Consider the following 24,019-nt stretch of genomic DNA (forward strand, 5'->3'; position numbering starts at 1 on the left):
CTGCTGCCATAGCATTTCATTTCATTCACATATGGATGGATAGTTCGCGCTGACACTGATGCACCCTGAGCCTGCAGCTAGAATTTCTTTGGAACTTGATTGGGGCTTATCCGCTTTCCAAACTATCCTGCTTTGCAATCTTTCATCAATTTTTCCTCTGCCGTCCGTGTTCAGAGAGATTAGCTACAGTGCCATGGGTTGTAAACTTTTTGATTACATTGCACATCGTAGACAATGGAACATCAAGATCTCTGTAGATGGACTTGTGATCTTGAGATTGGTGATATTTTTCAGCAATTTTGGTTCTCAAGTCCTCAGACAGTTCTCTTCTCCTCTTTCTGTTCTCCACGGAAAAGACAGACACGCATTGCAAAGACTGAGGCAACGTCTCCCCTTTTTATCTGGTTTCAGGTGTAATTTTCATATTGCCCACACCTGTTACTTGCCACTGGTCAGTTTGAAAGAGCATCACATGCTTGAAACAAAGTTGTTTACCCACATTTTTGTCTGGCTCATTTTGGGGGATTTTTTGAGAAATTATGTCCAATGATGCCTTTTTTTTTCCTTTTTCATGTGTATAACAAAACATGTGTAATTGTAATAATTTTGTTTGAGCAATAGTTCATTTTCTGGAACAATTTAAAGAGCACCAACACTTTCGACCATGACTGTACCCAGCGCTGATGCAAAAATAGTTATTAATACCATCTCTGCCCAGGTCTCACCTTGTCTGTGCGGTTCCCCACTTGGTTGTTCTGGACCATTTTTCATTCACCGCACCCGGCTCCCTGCTCCTTCCACTATGGGTCTTGTACTGTTTTCTGTGCCACCTAACATTTAGTTCTCATCAGACCTAATAGCTGCCGATGTGCCGAAGACTCGACAAGACCTGTAGCGAAGAAGACGAATGACGAAGGTAGCTGTAAATGAAGAACTGCCGAAAATGACAAAATGGACCGACAACGCGAGCATCTATGTATCCATCAGGGAGATGTGCAGGAGGTCATTATGATCCAATGTGTATCTCTCTGCCTTTTGTCTGTCTGTCTATCTATCGTTTGTTTGCCTAGATAACTATCTATCTACCTACATGTCTCATATCTATTTATTCTCCGCAGTCTGATGTTACATTGAGTTTCCTTTGTATCTTGGTCTAATACAATGAAACTCTTTCTTGTGGTGCAGAATTGGGGAGGCAGACGCTTTTCTGACACCAATCTGTTAAGTCCACGTATGATGAGACCGGGGCCGGCACTTGCTGTCAGGATACTTGTCCTAATACATTTCCTAACTCAATTCTTAATTCACCCGAGGTGAAGAGATCACACTGCAGCCGAGCCCCAATCCAATCACAAGAACCTCAGGTAACGGAAGATTGATGGTTTGTTACTTTGTTGCAAGGTCTGACGGGAAATTTTCAGGTCGTTGGGTTTTATCTAATTATTTCATCAAGGTCTAATATCTCCCCAGGTCTCGTTAAAGGTAATAAAGGTCAGGAGCACAGTGACAGCAGAACGCAGACCCTGGAGCGATAGACTGAGGGGGTCGCCTGCAAAACCAAGAACACGGAAGATGAAGCCATGATTATCTCCTGCTCCTACAGATCATCTCTGACTGGTTACAATATATTAATATGAAGACAAATCCTTAGTGCTGAGACCAGTGTAAGTTTATGTGCCCAATCCAATAACAATGGTGTTTTTTTTTTTAACCCTTACAAAGGTTGTCCGGTCTAAAGTCTGCACCGATTCTGTGTGACTGCAGGCTTATGAGCCGCCGCAGGCAGCGCACGGTGAGATGCGAGGACTCGCCAGTTTCTGAGCCGGGACCGATGCTTTATGCAATGTAGAGCTCGTCTACTGGACGCGACCTTGCTCCATACTCTTGAATTGAGCGACTGTACGGCTGCCGATATAGAAATGTGTAAGGGCGGCCACCGCCACAAATATGGAGATCAGCCTATTGCATATGTTGCGATAACCAGTAGAAAAAGAGAGAAAAGAATATGCAGGAAACCAGGATCTCAAAACTAATAACACATTTTATTAACACAAAACTACAAGCCAAAGAAAAGGAAGAACACTTAAAAAGCCAAAGAGTTGACACTCAGTACCGGCCCATACTGATCAGAATAGAGTGTGGCCGCCCTAATCCACCAGGTGACACAAGTTAATAAGAACACAATACAAGGCAATAAATAAAGAAAATAACGCAGTAGATACAGTCAAATATTCCAATGTGCCAATATCTGTAAAGGAAAGGAGAAAAGAATGTTAAGTGTAATGCAACAAATAATCACAAATAACACATATCAAAAGAGATGAGAAAGGATGAAAATATCCAAAATGCACAAACGATAATGATGTCAGTAACGTCATCGCCCGGGAGACATGACCGGCAGTGACCTACCGAGGCTGCGATACTTGTCAAAGCCCACAGCCCATGTTGATTGGCTGCCCTACAGTCTTTCAACAAGCTTTATTAAGCATCCGAACTCTGAACAGTAACACAGAGTTCACTCACAAATTCTCAGACTTCTGGGAGAAGTCCATGTCCGGAGATCAGCACTGGACTCTACGTGTCCGGGACGAATCTTGGATTTTAAAGTTTGAGTTCGCTCAACCTTAGTAGCAATTCAAGAATGAGGCAGAAGATGTGATGACTACAACCCAGCTCAATAATAAGGGTCAGGATATAGATCTAGGAAAGGGAACGGGTGGATTAAAATAAGGTGCAGAACGTGCTGATTGGCCACCAAACTTTGTGCTGGAAATGGTGTGCTAATCAGCCCTTACCACTAGCCCTTCAATAAACCCTCTTTACCGTCTCTTACACCCTTGTCCTCTTCTACAGTAGCCTCTGCCTCTGTTGTTAGCCAGCACCGGATGTGTTCTGGTGATGGACATGGTGGTGCACAGGCACAGTCCTGCCAAGTGTATTGGTGTGGCTGGAACTTATGGTCCTTGTTATGATCTATTGGGCAGAACCACACCTTATTTAAACTCCCAGCTGTGTGTTGAGACGGTTATAAGTTATAACCTGGCTTGTGTCTCCTGTTTATCTGTTTTCTAGATACTGCATCTTGAATATCTCCCTGACTTCGCCCCCGTCAATTATTTTTGTCTTGTATAAACTAAAAAAGCAGTGATAGAAAGGCATAAAATAAATTAATGAAAGCTAAAAAATACAGTCAATATGTAATCTATGGGCAATAAATATTGTGTGCCCGGAATAAACAGTATGTACCTACAATATAAGGCGAACACAAATCAAAAATAAAGAATAAAAAGGATATAAAAACAAGTATATTTTATTAAAAAGATAAAGGTTAAAAATAAGAATAAAGAAACCAGAGGGACAATAGGACACGTGAAAATGCAATAACTTCACTCTATGGGATAATTCATAATGTAACCAAACCAAAGTAATAGATAAATAGGTGCATATACATAAGAAAACTAATAAAGTGACATTAACAAAAAAAACCCACTACAGCTAAATTCAATTAGGTAAAAAGTGTAGAGGTAGATAGATATAGGAAATCCAACATGGAGGACGGCACATTGTCATAAGTAATGAATAGCTACGAGGTGGTGTCACAAGTGCGAACTTTCCGGGATGGCACAAACCAAGTGTATCAGCATCTTCAAACTAGGAAACAATTAAAAGAAGTGTCTATCTTGGAATCCAGCAGTATCACACAGTATCTCAGCACTATTGCACCCATCATGTGAAGCTCAGCACTATTGCACCCATCATGTGAAGCTCAGCACTATTGCACCCATCATGTGAAGTTCAGCACTATTGCACCCATCATGTGAAGTTCAGCACTATTGCACCCATCGTGTGAAGCTCAGCACTATTGCACCCATCATGTGAGGCTCAGCACTATTGCACCCATCATGTGAAGCTCAGCACTATTGCACCCATCATGTGAAGCTCAGCACTATTGCACCCATCATGTGAAGCTCAGCACTATTGCACCCATCATGTGAAGCTCAGCACTATTGCACCCATCATGTGAAGCTCAGCACTATTGCACCCATCGTGTGAAGCTCAGCACTATTGCACCCATCATGTGAAGCTCAGCACTATTGCACCCATCGTGTGAAGCTCAGCACTATTGCACCCATCATGTGAAGCTCAGCACTATTGCACCCATCGTGTGAAGCTCAGCACTATTGCACCCATCATGTGAAGCTCAGCACTATTGCACCCATCATGTGAAGCTCAGCACTATTGCACCCATCATGTGAGGCTCAGCACTATTGCACCCATCGTGTGAAGCTCAGCACTATTGCACCCATCATGTGAAGCTCAGCACTATTGCACCCATCGTGTGAAGCTCAGCACTATTGCACCCATCATGTGAAGCTCAGCACTATTGCACCCATCATGTGAAGCTCAGCACTATTGCACCCATCATGTGAGGCTCAGCACTATTGCACCCATCGTGTGAAGCTCAGCACTATTGCACCCATCATGTGAAGCTCAGCACTATTGCACCCATCGTGTGAAGCTCAGCACTATTGCACCCATCATGTGAAGCTCAGCACTATTGCACCCATCATGTGAAGCTCAGCACTATTGCACCCATCATGTGAAGCTCAGCACTATTGCACCCATCATGTGAAGCTCAGCACTACTGCACCCATCATGTGAAGCTCAGCACTACTGCACCCATCATGTGAGGCTCAGCACTATTGCACCCATCATGTGAAGCTCAGCACTATTGCACCCATCATGTGAAGCTCAGCACTATTGCACCCATCACGTGAAGCTCAGCACTATTGCACCCATCATGTGAAGCTCAGCACTATTGCACCCATCATGTGAAGCTCAGCACTATTGCACCCATCATGTGAAGCTCAGCACTATTGCACCCATCATGTGAAGCTCAGCACTACTGCACCCATCATGTGAAGCTCAGCACTATTGCACCCATCATGTGAAGCTCAGCACTATTGCACCCATCATGTGAAGTTCAGCACTTGTTCAGATGCATGGAAACCCCCAGAGCCACTAGGTTTAGTGCGATTCACAACTGTTGTCTTTTTATGGTTGTATCGCTCACGATTCCTCCTATCAGTGTGTCTGGATGCAGTGAATGACAGTTCTGCCGGCCAGTCTAAGAATGGGGCGTGATGAGCTGTCAGTATGGTGATTGACAGCTCAGCAGCCCAATCGGATGCTGGAACGTGCTGAACAGTATAACCATCCAATCAGGGCCTGGGTGTGGCGGGGCTTCATCCATGTGTCTCTTGCCCAGAGTAATTACTTGGTTATTTAACCAGCTCTCTGCCTTTTATTGCTGCTAATTGTAGGTTTGCTCATGAGCTGTGTGCTTGCTCTGTGCTCTTTGTCTGCTATTCTAATCGTTGCTGTTCGACCTTGGATTTGTCTTGACCATCCGTTTGCCTAATCCTTTTGTTGTGATCCGCTACCTTCTTGGAATTCTGACCTCCTTGCTGTCAAGTTAGCTTTTGAAGAGTGGAGACATTTTGTGGATGGTATTGTTCATCAGGTCACTGTGGTGACAGATCATAAAAAATTAGCTTATATTGAATCAGCTAAAGGGTTAACCTGAAGACAGGCTAGATCAGTATTTCCCAGACTCCAGTCCTCACGGACCCCATGGGTCATGTTTTCAGGATTTCCATAGTGTTGCACAGATGAGACAATTCCTGATGCCTTGATGATACTTCCACTACTTGCACAATACTAATGAAATCCTGAAAACATGACCCGTGGGGTTCGTGAGGACTGGAGTTTGGGAAACACTGGGCTAGATGGCCCTTATTTATTTATAGATTGAGTTTTCCTATTCCGTTCAGGCCAGGGTCCAAGAATGTTAGGGCTGACGCCTTATCACGCAGCCTTGATTCAGTTTCTCCTCCAGAACCTCCATCTTCAATTCTTTCAGATCTTTTGTGGCTTCTATGGTATCTATGGAGTTGGAAGGGGAAATCAGTAGAGTCAAGTCGTTGGCTCCTTCCACTACTCCAGGGTCCAAATTATTTGTACCTGTGTACCTAAGATTACATCTTTTGCAGGAGTTTCATGATTCTGTCTTCAGTGGTCACCCTGGGGTAACAGCTACACAGAAAACTATTGTTAAACTCATTTGGTGGCCATCTCAGATTAATGATTTTAAGAACTTTGCATCCGCTTGTGAAGTTTGCACACACGCTAAAGTCTGTCATAACAGGCTAGCCGGGAATTGGCTTCATTGCCAATTTCAGAAAGACTCATCTGTCCATGGATTTCATCACAGATTTGCTTTTGTCCAAAGGGAAAATCATTATTTTGACTGATTGTAATTGACTGATACAGTAAACAAGATCATTTTGTTCTCTTTTCATGCCTACCAAATGATGAACACCCTTTCCAGGTGGCTTATCAATTATGTGAAGAGATTGCATGAAATCCCTCTAAACACTGTATCTGATAGGGGGGTGCAATTTGTGTCCAAATTCTGGAGAGCTTTCTACAAGATACTGAGGATTGATTTGTCATTTTCCTCTGCTTACCACACTGAAACCAATAATCAGACAGAAAAGAAAAATCAACCATTCGAACAAATCTTAAGGTGTTTTATTACTGCTCAGCAGGAGGACTGGTCCTCATATTTACCTCTTGCTGAATTCACCTTTCACAGTTGGGTCAATCAGTCCACTGGAACCTTGCATTTTTTAGTAATTACTGTTTTCATGCCCATTTTTGCAAATTTTCTAGGATTGACTTGGAGTAGATGTTGCCGTACAGAAACTTGGGGATATTTGGAGAGAGTTTCAGAAGAATATTGGGGTGGTTCAGCTTTACCAGAAATGGGCAGCACGGTGGCTCAGTGGTTAGAACTGCAGCCTTGCAGCGCTGGAATCCTGGTTTCAAATCCCACCTTGGACAACATCTGCAAGGAGTTTGTATGTTCTCCCCCTGTTTGCATGGGTTTCCTCCAGGTTCTCCGGTTTCCTCCCACATTCCAAACACATGCTGATAGGGAATTTAGATTGTGAGCCCCATCAGGGACAGCGATGATAGCGTGTGCAAAAACTGTAACTCGCTGCGGAATATGTTGGCGCTATATAAATAAAGAGATTATTATTATTATTATTATTATTATTATTATTATTAAATGGAAGGTCAATAGGAGCGTTCTGTGTGCCCCATTTTCAAGGTGATTTGGTGTGGGTATCATAAAAAAATATTAAGCTGAAGGTACCTTCAACAAAGTTGGGTCCTAAATTTATTGGCCCTCATGACATTTTGGAGGTAATCAACCCAGTTGCATTTAGATTAAAGTTTCCCCCCTCACATTTTTGTCTCTGTTGAAAGAATTTACCATTTCTGTATTGTCTCCCTCATCTCCGCTTCCTCTAGTTTCCATGGATGGAGGGTTAGAGTTTTAGGTGCAGAGGATTGTGGATTCTCAAAGGGTCCAAAATTCCCTCCAATATCTTGTTCACTGGAGGGGATACGGATCCAATGAGAGATCCTGGGTTCCCACTCGTTCGTGAAGGCTGATAGTCTGGTCGGGGCCTTCCATTGTAGGATTCCTGGGAAACCTGGAGGTCCTGTCATCCCCCTTAGAAGAGGAGGTATTGTCAAAATTCCTCCTATCAGAGTATCTGGATGCAGTGAATGACAGTTCTGCCGGCCAATCTAGGAATGGGGCATCCTGAGCTGCCAGTATGGTGATGGACAGCTCAGCAGGCCAATCGGATGCTGGGACGTGCTGAACTGTCAGTGTCTGGAGTGACAATATAACCATCTAATCAGGGCCTGGGTGTGTCGGGGCTTCATCCATGTGTCTCTTGTCCAGAGTACTTACTTACTAGTTATTTAACCAGCTCTCTGCCTTTGATTGCTGCCAATTGTAGCTTTGTTCATGAGGTGTGTGCTTGCTCTGTGCTCCTTGTCTGGTATTCTGCTCTTTGCTGCTTAACCTTGGATTTGTCTTGACCATCTATTTGCCTAACCCTTTTGTGGTGATCCGCTATTTTCTTGGAATTCTGACCTCAGACCTTTTCCTGACTTTGCCTTTGTGTCACCCCTTTGACTATGAAGAAACAGATGATTGGCCTCGGGGAGACCAAAACATCCAACACCGCGGAGACACCATCACGTGTTTCTCAAGTGTTGGATGTTTTGGTCTCCCCGAGGCCAATCATCTGTTCCTTCCCAGCCTTTTACTAGGCACTGCTCCTAATAGCCAGATTCCTACTCCACACTGATGAGGGGCAAACACCCCGAAACAGCTGTCTGTGGATGGATACCATGCTTGGCATAGGTGGTCTTCCTGTATTGGATGTTTTCCTTTATTGGATGCTGCCCTTCCCGTGGTTATTCCCTCCCGGGGAAAGGTCTGGCTATTCACTGCTTGCGTTGAGAAACACGTGATGGTGTCTCCGCAGTTATCCTACACCCCTTTGACTATGACATAACCTCTTGGCTTTTGACCTCGGGCTTCTTGACTACTGAGCCTCACGGCTTATCTGTGAGCAGTGCCTAGCCTCACAGTATCATTAACTATTAGCATAAACAGTTTGTATTATTCCCTCCACGTCTCCGGTGCCATAGTTTTCCTGCTATATTCAGCTGTTTGTACATTGAAGCTTTATAGGGGATATAAAGGCGTGAAATGCGCCTTGCGTAATGCGTGCATGCGATACTGCTCGGCGGATACATCACAGCGTTATTACGTGCTGATGAGATAATGACTCCCGGAATCAAGATTTCTACAGAGAAGACATTAAGGTCTATGAGAAGCATAATGACTGCAGGTAAGAACTGAGCGAGGAGCATTAATGTGAAATCACCGCGCTGTGTAAAGACCTAACCCGCCACTTATTGCGCTGTCACCGCTGAACGCTCCGAGTGATGCGCGGTTTATTCTAAGCAACTATTAACCAATGCCGATCTGTAAACAAGCATCATAGGAGTGACTCACCCCGAGACCGAGGAAACCAAAATATGTCTAATCCAAATGTATCTCATCTAAACGTACCCTATTACAGTGTTATTCTGTATCACGAGTGTCAGCCTTGTTATCCTGTACCCAGGGTCGGCACCAGCACCCAGCACACCCCGGCAAGTGCCGGGGCCCCCTCACTATCAAGGACACCAGAGCCGGCGCCCGTGAGTGGACCCCCTCTTGCTCAGGGCCCTGACACTTGCGATACTTACCCCTCCCAGCTCCGCCGCTGCGGCGTCTTCCTCATTTTCTGACTGACGTTCAGGTCAGAGGGTGCGATGACATCACTAGTGTGCACCCTCTGCTATGGAGAATCAAATCTGCAGATCATACACAGGATCATCATATGGGGCCCATTATATATGGAGCATAATAAGTGGCCCATTCTGTATGGAGCATAATATGGGGCGCATCATATACTGTATAGAGCATTATATGGGACTCATTATACTGTATGGAGTATTATATGTGACTCTTCATGCATGGAGCAATATATGGGGCTCATTATACTGTATGAAGCATTATATGGGACTCATTATACTGTATGGAGTATTATATGTGACTCTTCATATATGGAGCAATATATGGGGCTCATTATACTGTATGAAGCATTATACTCCTGTACCCCGAGTGTCAGCGTCATTATCCTGAGTGTCAGTATCATTATTGCAGAATTTACTGCCTTTGCTCCACAATTCTCATGATCCATCAGACTTTCCTTTTATATAAATTAGCTCCAGATGTATCATATGACCTAAGCAGAGGCTCCTTCTGTAGACAGAGAGTCCCCTATTTGCTTCTTCCCAAGTTGCAATAAATAAGCCTCCATATAGCATTATGTCCCTTCAGTGAGAACCAATAACCTCGTGAACTACTGTTAGTAATTCTTCCTTTTGATCTTCACAAGTTTAGGTAATTATGTCAATATTTATGTAAATACTTTGTTGCTTTTGTGGCAGCTGCCTGGCATTGAGAGTTACTACTAATCCTTCTGTTAACCCATAGCCGTGACACAAAGCCCTTCTGAACCAGGATATGAAATGTCTGAAAAGAACTTTTAAAATCCGAACAGTCATCTTACCGAATATTCACGAAAATAAGATTTGTTTTTCATTTTTCTAAAAGCAGCCTGGAAAGATTTGAGAATGCGGTCATGTCAGCTCGGTCTTCGGTCAAGATGAGTCTCTCCTCTCCATAGTTTCCAGCTAATTGACTGACACTCTTGTGCTGCAGAAAGAGGCACTTGAAATAAATGTCATTCAGCCTGAAAGTTTTAATACAACTTATTGTACACTCTGAATGCAAATGTCAAAATGTAGCGATTTTTCTGAAGGATTCTGTCACGTCAGCGCAAGGTTTGAGTCCACGTTCATTTGTGATGGGACGAGTCAGCAGCTCTACAAACAGTGATTACTCATGTAACGATTGCCCTTAGTGGATTTGTACAATACTCTGGAGGGGTTTAATAAATATTTAAAAATTGTTGGAACCCAGAAAATTTTTTGGGACTCCCAAAACAAAACAAGCAACTTTATCAATGTTACCAAATTTTAAAAATTTGGTCTCGGAATTTATCATTATTGTCTCCTGGATTTACTAACATTTCTGACTCTATAGCTGTGTTCATAATATCTTTCTCAACATCTAAAAAACTAAGTTGTCTAAGCGGAAACTGCTTCAGGAAATGCTCTTTCTGGGGGGATTTTTTCTTTGCGGAACAGGTTTTGAAAAGCTTTAGGCTATGTTCACACTTTGCGGTTTTTGCTGCGGATCCGCAGCGGTTTTGACGCTGCGGATCCGCAACAGTTTTCCATGCAGGGTACAGTACAATGTTACCCTATGGAAAACAAAATCCGCTGTGCCCACATTGCGGAAAATCCCAGAAAAAAACGCACGGAATTGCTGCGGAAAAAAAGAAGGAGCATGTCACTTCTTTCTGCGGATTCCGCAGCGGTTTTCAACATGCACCAAGGAAAGTGCTGTTGAAAACCCGCAGAGGAATCCGCAGAAGAAACCGCAGGAAAATCCGCAGTGAAAACCGCAGCGGTTTTGCACTGCGGTTTTTCCAAATCCGCTGTGGAAAAATCCGCAGCAAAATCTGCAAAGTGTGAACAAGCCCTTAGAAGGGTTTTTTTCATGAAGCATTTTCTCCAGCTTTTTTTTTTTTTTTGCCTAATTTGGAGAGGTTTCCGTCAGGATCCTCTTCAAAATAGTGACATGCATTTGTTTTCCACCATGTTTTTTAAGGAAAACATATTTGGAAAAAAGAGCTTAAAAAACTCCTCATATGTACAGCTAAGTGGAATTCCCATAAAAATGAATAAGAAAAGTTTTTCAAGCATTTTTCATGTGGATTTTTGGAAAGGATCTAATCTCAAAACCTCTTATATAAACCCTCTGTGAACATAACTTGACTATGTTTTCGGTTGGACGTTTCCTATTTGGTAGCCACTTCCGCTGGCTGAACACGGGCTGGTGAGAGGGTCCCCAGAAGGTTTTTCCAAGTTAAGCAGCTGATGACCAAACTCACCGACTCTGAACATGACCAACACTTCTGGCTGTTATGATGGGCACCATCCATTAACACCATATAGTCTGATGCTTTACTGTTCTGTCCCTGAGCTCTTTAGTGTTACATTTTAGCAAGGATCCTATCGCTATACCTATCACAATATATCTAATAGGAAAATATATTTAATAAGGTCATTTTTTGGGGAACACTGCAAAATATTGATTATTTTCCAAAAACACAGGCACAATGATAGAGTGGCATACATATATATTTACTGATGATTACTATATGACTCAGATCACGAATGTTCTACATTGAGAAATAATTCTTGATATTTTAATTCAGCCTTTACCCTCCCCTTACAGACATTGGGAACCATTCCTACAGATGATGAATGGTTTCCGGTCATTATCTCTGTTTTTGGATCCATTTCATTATTAGTTATATTTGTATGTTTTTTAGCATTTTTATTCCAAATATTTATTCCAGGGAATGACAAATATGTGGTCACAGTGACAAGTTTATGTTACTGTTTAGTAGCCAAAGATTGAGGTTGTTTTAGTCTTGGTGTCTGTCATCCATCCTATCGGGCTAAAAGTGCAGAAGATCCTGCAACAACGGCTGTGAGGAACGGATCTGGGGGAGGACTGAGATGTAACGTCTGGATGTAATGTCACCAAGTCTGAACTCTAAGGCTACGATTGTGCAGAATGAGAAGAGATTGGCTGGAACAGCGCAGTTTCTGCAAAACAAAACGGTCACAAAAATAAGAGAAAAAGATTTTAGTCTTCAAATTTTATGTTTGCAAATTATTTCCTACAATAACTAAAATGTCCAACCTTTGCATGGCAGCTACAGTATCTCCAATATCTCCATGACAGAGACCTTTACTCCCTATTTGGAGGAGAGCTAAATTACAGAAAGCCTTACCTGTACGCAGGAAGAACACATCCAACCCAATATAAAAAACAAAGCAGCGGGAGAGTGAGGGAGGTGATCCAGAGAAGGAAGCTCAAGGTAACAAGGAATGAAAGAATACAGAATCATGTATCTCTGTATACAGGGAGCTCCCCCTAGTGGTGGCTGCAGACAGGATCTTATCATGTATCTCTGTATACAGGGAGCTCCCCCTAGTGGTGGCTGCAGACAGGATCTTATCATGTATCTCTGTATACAGGGAGCTCCCCCTAGTGGTGACTGCAGACAGGATATTATCATGTATCTCTGTATACAAGGAGCTCCCCCTAGTGGTGGCTGCAGACAGGATCTTATCATGTATCTCTGTATACAGGGAGCTCCCCCTAGTGGTGGCTGCAGACAGGATCTTATCATGTATCTCTGTATACAGGGAGCTCCTCCTAGTGGTGGCTGCATATAGGATCTTATCATGTATCTCTGTATACAGGGAGCTCCCCCTAGTGGTGACTGCAGACAGGATATTATCATGTATCTCTGTATACAAGGAGCTCCCCCTAGTGGTGGCTGCAGACAGGATCTTATCATGTATCTCTGTATACAGGGAGCTCCCCCTAGTGGTGGCTGCAGACAGGATCTTATCATGTATCTCTGTATACAGGGAGCTCCTCCTAGTGGTGGCTGCATATAGGATCTTATCATGTATCTCTGTATACAGGGAGCTCCCCCTAGTGGTGACTGCAGACAGGATCTTATCATGTATCTCTGTATACAGGGAGCTCCTCCTAGTGGTGGCTGCATATAGGATCTTATCATGTATCTCTGTATACAGGGAGCTCCTCCTAGTGGTGGCTGCATATAGGATCTTATCATGTATCTCTGTATACAGGGAGCTCCCCCTAGTGGTGACTGCAGACAGGATATTATCATGTATCTCTGTATACAGGGAGCTCCCCCTAGTGGTGGCTGCAGACAGGATCTTATCATGTATCTCTGTATACAAGGAGCTCCTCCTAGTGGTGGCTGCATATAGGATCTTATCATGTATCTCTGTATACAGGGAGCTCCCCCTAGTGGTGGCTGCAGACAGGATCTTATCATGTATCTCTGCATACAGGGAGCTCCCTCTTGTGGAGACTGCAGACAGGATCTTATCATGTATCTCTGTATACAGGGAGCTTCCCCTAGTGGTGACTGCAGACAGGATCTTATCATGTATCTCTGTATACAGGGAGCTCCCCCTAGTGGTGGCTGCAGACAGAATCTTTTCATGTATCTCTGTATACAGGGAGCTCCCCCTAGTGGTGGCTGCAGACAGGATCTTATCATGTATCTCTGTATACAGGGAGCTCCCCCTAGTGGAGACTGCAGACAGGATCTTATCATGTATCTCTGTATACAGGGAGCTCCCCCTTGTGGTGACTGCAGACAGGATCTTATCATGTATCTCTGTATACAGGGAGCTCCCCCTAGTGGTGGCTGCAGACAGAATCTTTTCATGTATCTCTGTATACAGGGAGCGCCTCCTAGTGGTGGCTGCAGACAGGATCTTATCATGTATCTCTGTATACAGGGAGCTCCCCCTTGTGGTGACTGCAGACAGGATCTTATCATGTATCTCTGTATACAGGGAGCTCCCCCTAGAGGTGGCTGCAGACAGGATCTTATCATATATCTGTGTATACAGGGAGCTCCCCCTAGTGGTGGCTGCAGACAGGATCTTATCATGTATCTCTGTATACAGGGAGCTCCCCCTAGTGGTGGCTGCAGACAGGATCTTATCATGTATCTCTGTATACAGGGAGCTCCCCCTAGTGGTGGCTGCAGACAGAATCTTATCATGTATCTCTGTATACAGGGAGCTCCCCCTAGTGGTGACTGCAGACAGGATCTTATCATGTATCTCTGTGTACAGGGAGCTCCCCCTAGTGGTGGCTGCAGACAGGATGTTATCATGTATCTCTGTATACAGGGAGCTCCCCCTAGTGGTGGCTGCAGACAGAATCTTATCATGTATCTCTGTATACAGGGAGCTCCCCCTAGTGGTGACTGCAGACAGGATCTTATCATGTATCTCTGTATACAGGGAGGTCCCCCTAGTGGTGACAGCAGACAGAATCTTATCATGTATCTCTGTATACAGGGAGCTCCCCCTAGTGGTGGCTGCAGACAGAATCTTATCATGTATCTCTGTATACAGGGAGCTCCCCCTAGTGGCGACTGCAGACAGGATCTTATCATGTATCTCTGTATACAGGGAGCTCCCCCTAGTGGTGACTGCAGACAGGATCTTATCATGTATCTCTGTATACAGGGAGCTCCCCCTAGTGGTGACTGCAGATGAGATCTTATCATGTATCTTTGTATATAGGGAGCTCCCACTTTTGGTGGCTGCAGACAGGATCTTATGTATCTCTGTATCCTTGGAGCTCCCCCTAGTGGTGACTGCAGACAGGATCTTATCATGTATCTCTGTATACAGGGAGCTCCCCCTAGTGGTGACTGCAGACAGGATCTTATCATGTATCTCTGTATACAGGGAGCTCCCCCTAGTGGTGACTGCAGACAGGATCTTATCATGTATCTCTGTATACAGGGAGCTCCCCCTAGTGGTGGCTGCAGACAGAATCTTATCATGTATCTCTGTATACAAGGAGCTCCCCCTAGTGGCGACTGCAGACAGGATCTTATCATGTATCTCTGTATACAGGGAGCTCCCCCTAGTGGTGACTGCAGACAGGATCTTATCATGTATCTCTGTATACAGGGAGCTCCCCCTAGTGGTGACTGCAGATGAGATCTTATCATGTATCTTTGTATATAGGGAGCTCCCACTTTTGGTGGCTGCAGACAGGATCTTATGTATCTCTGTATCCTTGGAGCTCCCCCTAGTGGTGACTGCAGACAGGATCTTATCATGTATCTCTGTATACAGGGAGCTCCCCCTAGTGGTGACTGCAGACAGGATCTTATCATGTATCTCTGTATACAGGGAGCTCCCCCTAGTGGTGACTGCAGACAGGATCGTATCATGTATCTCTGTATACAGGGAGCTCCCCCTAGTGGTGGCTGCAGACAGAATCTTATCATCTATATCTGTATACAGGGAGCTCCCCCTAGTGGTGGCTGCAGACAGGATCTCATCATGTATCTCTGTGTGCAGGGAGCTCCCCCTAGTGGTGACTGCAGATAGGATCTTATCATGTATCTCTGTATACAGGGAGGTCTCCCTAGTGATGACTGCAGACAGAATGTTATTATGTATCTTTGTATACAGGGAGCTCCCCCCAGTGGTGCGTTGTGAATTAGACTTTTTGGCTCCCTCTTGTGGTCACTAGTGGTATGACTCTGGGATTGTCTTTTTTCTGTTTGGCCCTCACCTGGGTCGTTAGTCCAGGGGTGTCGCTATATTAACTTCCTGGATCCTTAGTCCAGTGCCTGGCATCATTGTAATCAGATCCTTCTGTTGCTCCTGTCTGCTGGTCCTGGCTCTTGCAAAATTAAGCTAAGTCTTGCTTCTTTGTTTTTTGAGTTACTTGCTTTGCTACTATTTTTGTCCAGCTTGTACTAAATGTGATTTCTGACCTTGCTGGAAGCTCTAGGGGGCTGGTGTTCTCCCCCCAGCCGTTAGACGGTTCGGGGGTTCTTGAATATCCAGCGTGGATATTTTAATAGGGTTTTTGCTGACCATATAAGTCATCTTACTATATTCTGCTATTAGCTAGTGGGCCTCTCTTTGCTAAATACCTAGCTCATTCTTATGTTTGTCTTTTCCTCTTACCTCACCGTTATTATTTGTTGGGGGCTTGTATCCAACTTTTGGGGTCTTTTCTCTGGAGGCAAGAAAGGTCTTTCTTTTCCCTTCTAGGGTTAGTTAGTTCTCCGGCTGGCGCGAGACGTCTAGAACCAACGTAGGCACGTTCCCCGGCTACTTCTATTTGTGGTGCTAGGATTAGATATATGGTCAGCCCAGTTACCACTGCCCTATGAGCTGTTTTTTTGTGTTTGCAGACTTGGTATTGATTCCTGAGACCCTCTGCCATTGGGGTCATAACAGTATGCCAGGCCGACATTGAATGTTTAATGCATTGCAGAAGTGGGATATAAGAAAGGAAATTCTGAATTTTTTTTTTTTTTTCCTCTCTTCCTCCCCTTTACCTCTGAGTGGCTTGAGCTTGCTGCAGACATGAATGTCCAGACCTTGATTACAAGTGTGGACCAGCTTGCTGCTCGTGTGCAAAGCATACAAGATTTTGTTACCAGTAGTCCTATGTCTGAACCTAAAATACCTATTCCTGAACTGTTTTCTGGAGACCGATTTAAGTTTAGGAATTTCAGGGATAATTGTAAATTGTTTCTATCTCTGAGACCCCGTTCATCTGGAGACTCAGTTCAGCAAGTTAAAATTGTTATCTCTTTTTTACGGGGCGACCCTCAGGATTGGGCTTTCTCGCTAGCGCCAGGAGATCCGGCATTGGCAAATATTGATGCGTTTTTTCTGGCGCTCGTATTGCTTTACGAGGAACCCAATCTTGAGGTTCAGGCAGAAAAAGCCTTGCTGGCTATTTCTCAGGGCCAGGATGAAGCTGAAGTGTATTGCCAAACATTTCGGAAATGGTCCGTGCTTACTCAGTGGAATGAGTGTGCTCTGGCCGCAAACTTCAGAAATGGCCTTTCTGAAGCCATTAAGAATGTGATGGTGGGTTTCTCCATTCCTACAAGTCTGAATGATTCCATGGCGCTGGCTATTCAAATTGACCGGCGTTTCCGGGAGCGCAAAACCGCTAATCCTCTGGTGGTGTTGTCTAAACAAACACCTGATTTGATGCAATGTGATAGAATTCAGACCAGAAATGAGCAGAAAAATCATAGACGTCAGAATGGGTTGTGTTTTTACTGTGGTGATTCTACACATGTTATATCAGCATGCTCTAAACGCCTAACAAGGGTTGTTAGTCCTGTCGCCATTGGTAATTTGCAACCTAAATTTATTTTGTCTGTGACTTTAATTTGCTCATTGTCCTCTTACCCTGTTATGGCGTTTGTGGATTCAGGTGCTGCCCTGAGTCTTATGGATCTGTCATTTGCCAAGCGCTGTGGTTTTGTTCTTGAGCCGTTGGTTAATCCTATCCCTCTGAGGGGTATTGATGCTACGCCATTGGCGGAAAATAAACCGCAGTTTTGGACACAGGTAACCATGTGCATGACTCCTGAACATCGGGAGGTGATTCGTTTTCTTGTTCTGCATAAAATGCATGATTTGGTCGTTTTGGGTTTGCCATGGTTACAGACTCATAATCCAGTCTTGGATTGGAAGGCAATGTCTGTGTCAAGTTGGGGCTGTCAGGGTATTCATGGTGATTCCCCGCCGGTGTCTATTGCTTCCTCTACTCCTTCGGAAGTTCCTGAGTATTTGGCTGATTATCAGGATGTATTCAGCGAGTCCAGGTCCAGTGCTCTTCCTCCTCATAGGGACTGTGACTGCGCCATAGATTTGATTCCAGGTGGTAAATTTCCTAAGGGAAGACTATTTAATCTGTCTGTACCTGAGCATACCGCAATGCGTTCGTATATCAAGGAATCTCTGGAGAAGGGGCATATCCGTCCTTCCTCTTCCCCTCTTGGTGCGGGATTCTTTTTTGTGGCCAAGAAGGACGGATCTTTGAGACCTTGTATTGACTATCGGCTTTTGAATAAAATCACTGTTAAATTTCAGTATCCTTTGCCTCTGTTGTCAGACTTGTTTGCCCGAATGAAAGGTGCCAAGTGGTTCACCAAGATAGATCTTCGTGGTGCGTACAACCTTGTGCGCATTAAGCGAGGAGATGAATGGAAAACCGCGTTTAATACGCCCGAAGGTCATTTTGAGTACTTGGTGATGCCTTTTGGGCTCTCTAATGCTCCTTCAGTGTTTCAGTCCTTTATGCATGATATTTTCCGGAAGTATCTGGATAAATTTATGATCGTTTATCTGGATGATATTCTGTTTTTTTCTGATGACTGGGACTCGCATGTAGAGCAGGTCAGGATGGTGTTTCAGGTTTTGCGTGAGAATGCTTTATTTGTTAAGGGCTCAAAGTGTCTCTTTGGAGTACAGAAGGTTCCCTTTTTGGGGTTTATTTTTTCCCCTTCTGCAGTGGAGATGGACCCAGTCAAGGTCCGTGCTATTTATGATTGGACTCAACCCACGTCAGTTAAGAGTCTTCAGAAGTTCTTGGGTTTTGCTAACTTCTACCGTCGTTTTATTGCTAATTTTTCTAGCATTGCTAAACCTTTGACGGATATGACCAAGAAAGGTTCTGATGTTGCTAACTGGGCTCCTGCAGCCGTGGAGGCTTTCCAGGAGTTGAAGCACCGGTTTACTTTGGCGCCTGTTTTGTGCCAGCCTGATGTCTCACTTCCCTTTCAGGTTGAAGTGGATGCTTCTGAGATTGGGGCAGGGGCCGTTTTGTCACAGAGAGGCCCTGGTTGCTCTGTGATGAGACCTTGTGCCTTTTTCTCGTGGAAGTTTTCGCCTGCTGAGCGGAATTATGATGTTGGCAATCGGGAGTTGTTGGCCATGAAGTGGGCATTTGAGGAGTGGCGTCATTGGCTCGAGGGTGCTAAGCATCGTGTGGTGGTCTTGATTGATCACAAAAATTTGATGTATCTCGAGTCTGCTAAACGCCTGAATCCTAGACAGGCCCGCTGGTCATTGTTTTTCTCCCGTTTTGACTTTGTGGTCTTGTATTTACCAGGTTCAAAGAATGTGAAGGCTGATGCTCTTTCAAGGAGCTTTGTGCCTGACTCTCCGGGAGTCGCAGAACCAGTTGGTATTCTCAAAGAGGGAGTTATCCTGTCAGCCATTTCTCCGGATTTGCGACGTGTGTTGCAGAGATTTCAGGCTGGTAGACCTGACTCTTGTCCACCTGACAGACTGTTTGTTCCTGATAAGTGGACCAGCAGAGTCATTTCCGAGGTCCATTCCTCGGTGTTGGCAGGGCATCCGGGAATTTTTGGCACCAGAGATCTGGTGGCTAGGTCCTTTTGGTGGCCTTCCTTGTCACGGGATGTGCGGTCGTTTGTGCAGTCCTGTGGGACTTGTGCTCGAGCTAAGCCTTGCTGTTCGCGTGCCAGCGGGTTGCTCTTGCCCTTGCCTGTCCCGAAGAGGCCTTGGACACACATTTCCATGGATTTCATTTCAGATCTTCCGGTGTCTAAGGGCATGTCTGTCATCTGGGTGGTATGCGATCGCTTTTCTAAGATGGTCCATTTGGTACCTTTGCCTAAGCTGCCTTCCTCTTCCGATCTGGTTCCTGTGTTCTTTCAGAATGTGGTTCGTTTACACGGCATTCCTGAGAATATTGTGTCTGACAGAGGATCCCAGTTTGTTTCCAGGTTCTGGCGATCCTTTTGTGCTAGGATGGGCATTGAGTTGTCGTTTTCGTCTGCCTTTCATCCTCAGACTAATGGACAAACGGAGCGAACTAATCAGACTCTGGAGGCTTATTTGAGGTGTTTTGTTTCTGCGGATCAGGATGATTGGGTGACCTTCTTGCCGTTGGCTGAGTTTGCCCTTAATAATCGGGCTAGTTCCGCTACATTGGTTTCACCATTTTTCTGCAACTCTGGTTTCCATCCTCGTTTTTCCTCGGGACATGTGGAGCCTTCTGACTGTCCTGGGGTAGATTCTGTGGTGGATAGGTTGCAGCAGATCTGGAATCATGTGGTGGACAACTTAAAGTTGTCACAAGAGAAGGCTCAGCGTTTTGCCAACCGCCGCCGCGGTGTGGGTCCCCGACTTCGTGTTGGGGATTTGGTATGGCTGTCTTCTCGATTTGTTCCTATGAAGGTCTCCTCTCCTAAATTTAAGCCTCGCTTCATCGGTCCTTACAAGATATTGGAAATCCTTAATCCTGTGTCCTTTCGCTTGGATCTTCCTATGTCGTTTGCCATTCACAACGTGTTCCATAGGTCTTTGTTGCGGCGGTACGTTGTACCTGTGGTTCCTTCTGTTGAGCCTCCTGCTCCGGTGTTGGTTGAGGGCGAGTTGGAGTATGTGGTGGAGAAGATCTTGGATTCTCGTCTCTCCAGGCGGAGGCTTCAGTATCTGGTCAAGTGGAAGGGCTATGGTCAGGAGGATAATTCCTGGGTGGTTGCATCTGATGTGCATGCGGCCGATTTAGTTCGTGCATTTCACGCTGCTCATCCTGATCGCCCTGGTGGTCTTGGTGAGGGTTCGGTGACCCCTCCTTAAGGGGGGGTACTGTTGTGAATTAGACTTTTTGGCTCCCTCTTGTGGTCACTAGTGGTATGACTCTGGGATTGTCTTTTTTCTGTTTGGCCCTCACCTGGGTCGTTAGTCCAGGGGTGTCGCTATATTAACTTCCTGGATCCTTAGTCCAGTGCCTGGCATCATTGTAATCAGATCCTTCTGTTGCTCCTGTCTGCTGGTCCTGGCTCTTGCAAAATTAAGCTAAGTCTTGCTTCTTTGTTTTTTGAGTTACTTGCTTTGCTACTATTTTTGTCCAGCTTGTACTAAATGTGATTTCTGACCTTGCTGGAAGCTCTAGGGGGCTGGTGTTCTCCCCCCGGCCGTTAGACGGTTCGGGGGTTCTTGAATATCCAGCGTGGATATTTTAATAGGGTTTTTGCTGACCATATAAGTCATTTTACTATATTCTGCTATTAGCTAGTGGGCCTCTCTTTGCTAAATACCTAGCTCATTCTTATGTTTGTCTTTTCCTCTTACCTCACCGTTATTATTTGTTGGGGGCTTGTATCCAACTTTTGGGGTCTTTTCTCTGGAGGCAAGAAAGGTCTTTATTTTCCCTTCTAGGGTTAGTTAGTTCTCCGGCTGGCGCGAGACGTCTAGAACCAACGTAGGCACGTTCCCCGGCTACTTCTATTTGTGGTGCTAGGATTAGATATATGGTCAGCTGTCATGAATCCCAATGGCTAGGGATAGCACAGGACAAGCAAGGTACAAATATATAAAGGACGAGCTCTAGGGTGATGGAACCTGGGCTGACCGCTGCCCTACACCTGACAAACGCAACTAGAGATAGCCAGGGAGCGTGCCTACGTTGGTTCTAGACGCCACGCACCAGCCTAAGAGCTAACTAGTACTGCAGAGAAAATAAAGACCTCACTTGCCTCCAGAGGAACGAACCCCAAAAGGTATAGTTGCCCCCCACATGTATTGACGGTGAAATGAGAGGAAGGCACACACATAGAGATGATATATATAGGTTTAGCAAATTGAGGCCCGCTGTAAACTAGAAAGCAGAACGATACAAAAGGGGTCTGAGCGGTCAGCAAAAAACCCTAATCAAAAAACCATCCTGAGATTACAAGAACCCATGTGCCAACTCATGGCACATGGGGAGAACCTCAGTCCACTAGAGCTACCAGCTAGCATAGAGACATAATAAGCAAGCTGGACAAAAAACCAAACAACTGAAAATCAGCACTTAGCTTATCCTGAAAGATCTGGGAGCAGGTAGGCAGGAACAAAACAGAGCACATCTGAATACATTGATAGCCGGCAAGGAAATGACAGAAAGGGCAGGTAAAATAGGAAACACCCAGCCTCTGATGGACAGGTGGAAACCAAAGGCCGCAACCCACCAAAGTCACCCAGTACCAGCAGTAACCACCAGAGGGAGCCCACAAACAGAATCCACAACAGTACCCCCCCCTTGAGGAGGGGTCACCGAACCCTCACGAGAACCCCCAGGGCGATCAGGGTGAGCTCTATGGAAGGCGCGGACCAAATCAGTCGCATGAACATCGGAGGCGACCACCCAGGAATTATCCTCCTGACCATAACCCTTCCACTTAACCAAATACTGGAGTTTGAGTCTGGAAACACGAGAATCCAAGATCTTCTCAACAACATACTCCAATTCTCCCTCCACCAGCACCGGAGCAGGAGGCTCAACCGAAGGAACAACGGGCACCTCATACCTCCGCAACAACGACCGATGGAACACATTATGAATAGCAAACGATGCTGGGAGATCCAAACGAAAAGATACAGGGTTAAGAATCTCCGAGATCCTATAAGGACCGATGAACCGAGGCTTGAACTTAGGAGAAGAGACCTTCATAGGGACAAAACGAGAAGACAACCACACCAAATCCCCAACAAGAAGTCGGGGACCCACGCGGCGACGGCGATTAGCAAACTGCTGAGTCTTCTCCTGAGATAACTTCAAATTGTCCACCACCTGATTCCAAATCTGATGTAGCCTGTCCACCACCACGTCCACTCCAGGACAATCCGAAGACTCCACCTGACCAGAGGAAAAACGAGGATGAAACCCCGAATTACAAAAAAAAGGAGAGACCAACGTGGCAGAACTAGCCCGATTATTAAGAGCAAATTCGGCTAGTGGCAAAAAAGCAACTTAGTCATCTTGGTCAGCAGAAACAAAACACCTCAAATAAGTTTCCAAGGTCTGATTAGTTCGCTCCGTCTGGCCATTCGTCTGAGGATGGAATGCAGACGAGAAAGACAAATCAATGCCCATCTTGGCACAAAATGTCCGCCAAAATCTAGACACAAACTGGGATCCCCTGTCAGAAACGATATTCTCCGGAATCCCATGCAAACGAACCACGTTCTGAAAAAATAAAGGGACCAACTCAGAGGAGGAAGGCAACTTAGGCAAGGGCACCAAATGAACCATCTTAGAAAAGCGGTCACACACAACCCAGATAACGGACATTTTCTGTGAAACCGGGAGATCAGAAATAAAATCCATGGAAATGTGCGTCCAAGGCCTCTTCGGGATGGGCAAGGATAACAACAACCCACTGGCCCGAGAACAGCAAGGCTTAGCTCGAGCACACACTTCACAAGACTGCACAAAGGTACGCACATCCCTAGACAAGGAAGGCCACCAAAAAGACCTGGCCACCAAGTCTCTAGTACCAAATATTCCAGGATGACCAGCCAACACAGAAGAATGGACCTCGGAGATGACTCTACTGGTCCAATCATCCGGAACAAACAGTCATTCTGGTGGACAACGATCCGGTTTATCCACCTGAAACTCCTGCAATGCACGTCGCAAGTCTGGGGATACGGCGGACAATATTACCCCATCCCTAAGGATACCAGTAGGCCCAGAGTCTCCAGGAGAGTCAGGCACAAAACTCCTGGAAAGAGCATCTGCCTTCACATTCTTTGAACCTGGCAGGTATGAAACCACGAAATTGAAACGAGAAAAAAACAACGACCAACGAGCCTGTCTAGGATTCAAACGCCTGGCAGACTCAAGGTAAATGAGATTCTTGTGATCAGTCAAGACCACCACACGATGTTTAGCACCCTCAAGCCAATGACGCCACTCCTCAAATGCCCACTTCATGGCCAAAAGCTCCCGATTACCCACATCATAATTGCGCTCGGCGGGCGAGAATTTTCTAGAGAAGAATGCACATGGCTTCATCACCGAGCCATCAGAACTTCTCTGTGACAAAACCGCCCCCGCTCCAATCTCGGAAGCATCAACCTCAACCTGAAAAGGAAGTGAAACATCTGGTTGACACAACACAGGAGCAGAAGAAAACCGGCGCTTAAGTTCCTGAAAGGCCCCCACAGCCGCAGGAGACCAATTAGCAACATCAGC

At 45.2% G+C, this 24,019-nt stretch overlaps 1 long non-coding RNA gene across 1 annotated transcript in view; it reads right to left on the reverse strand.

Annotated features, from left to right (window-relative positions):
- Positions 1-2,029: 2,029 nt before the first annotated feature.
- Positions 2,030-24,019, reverse strand: part of LOC143768331 (uncharacterized) — a 42,802-nt gene continuing 20,812 nt past the window's right edge. The window contains exons 2-3 of the long non-coding RNA XR_013213811.1: positions 10,056-10,201; positions 2,030-2,248 (exon numbers count right to left, since the gene is read on the reverse strand). This is a non-coding gene — a long non-coding RNA (uncharacterized LOC143768331). The remainder of the gene's footprint in view (positions 2,249-10,055; positions 10,202-24,019) is intronic.

Source organism: Ranitomeya variabilis, chromosome 4, assembly GCF_051348905.1.
Source record: "Ranitomeya variabilis isolate aRanVar5 chromosome 4, aRanVar5.hap1, whole genome shotgun sequence".
Lineage (NCBI taxonomy): Eukaryota > Metazoa > Chordata > Amphibia > Anura > Dendrobatidae > Ranitomeya > Ranitomeya variabilis.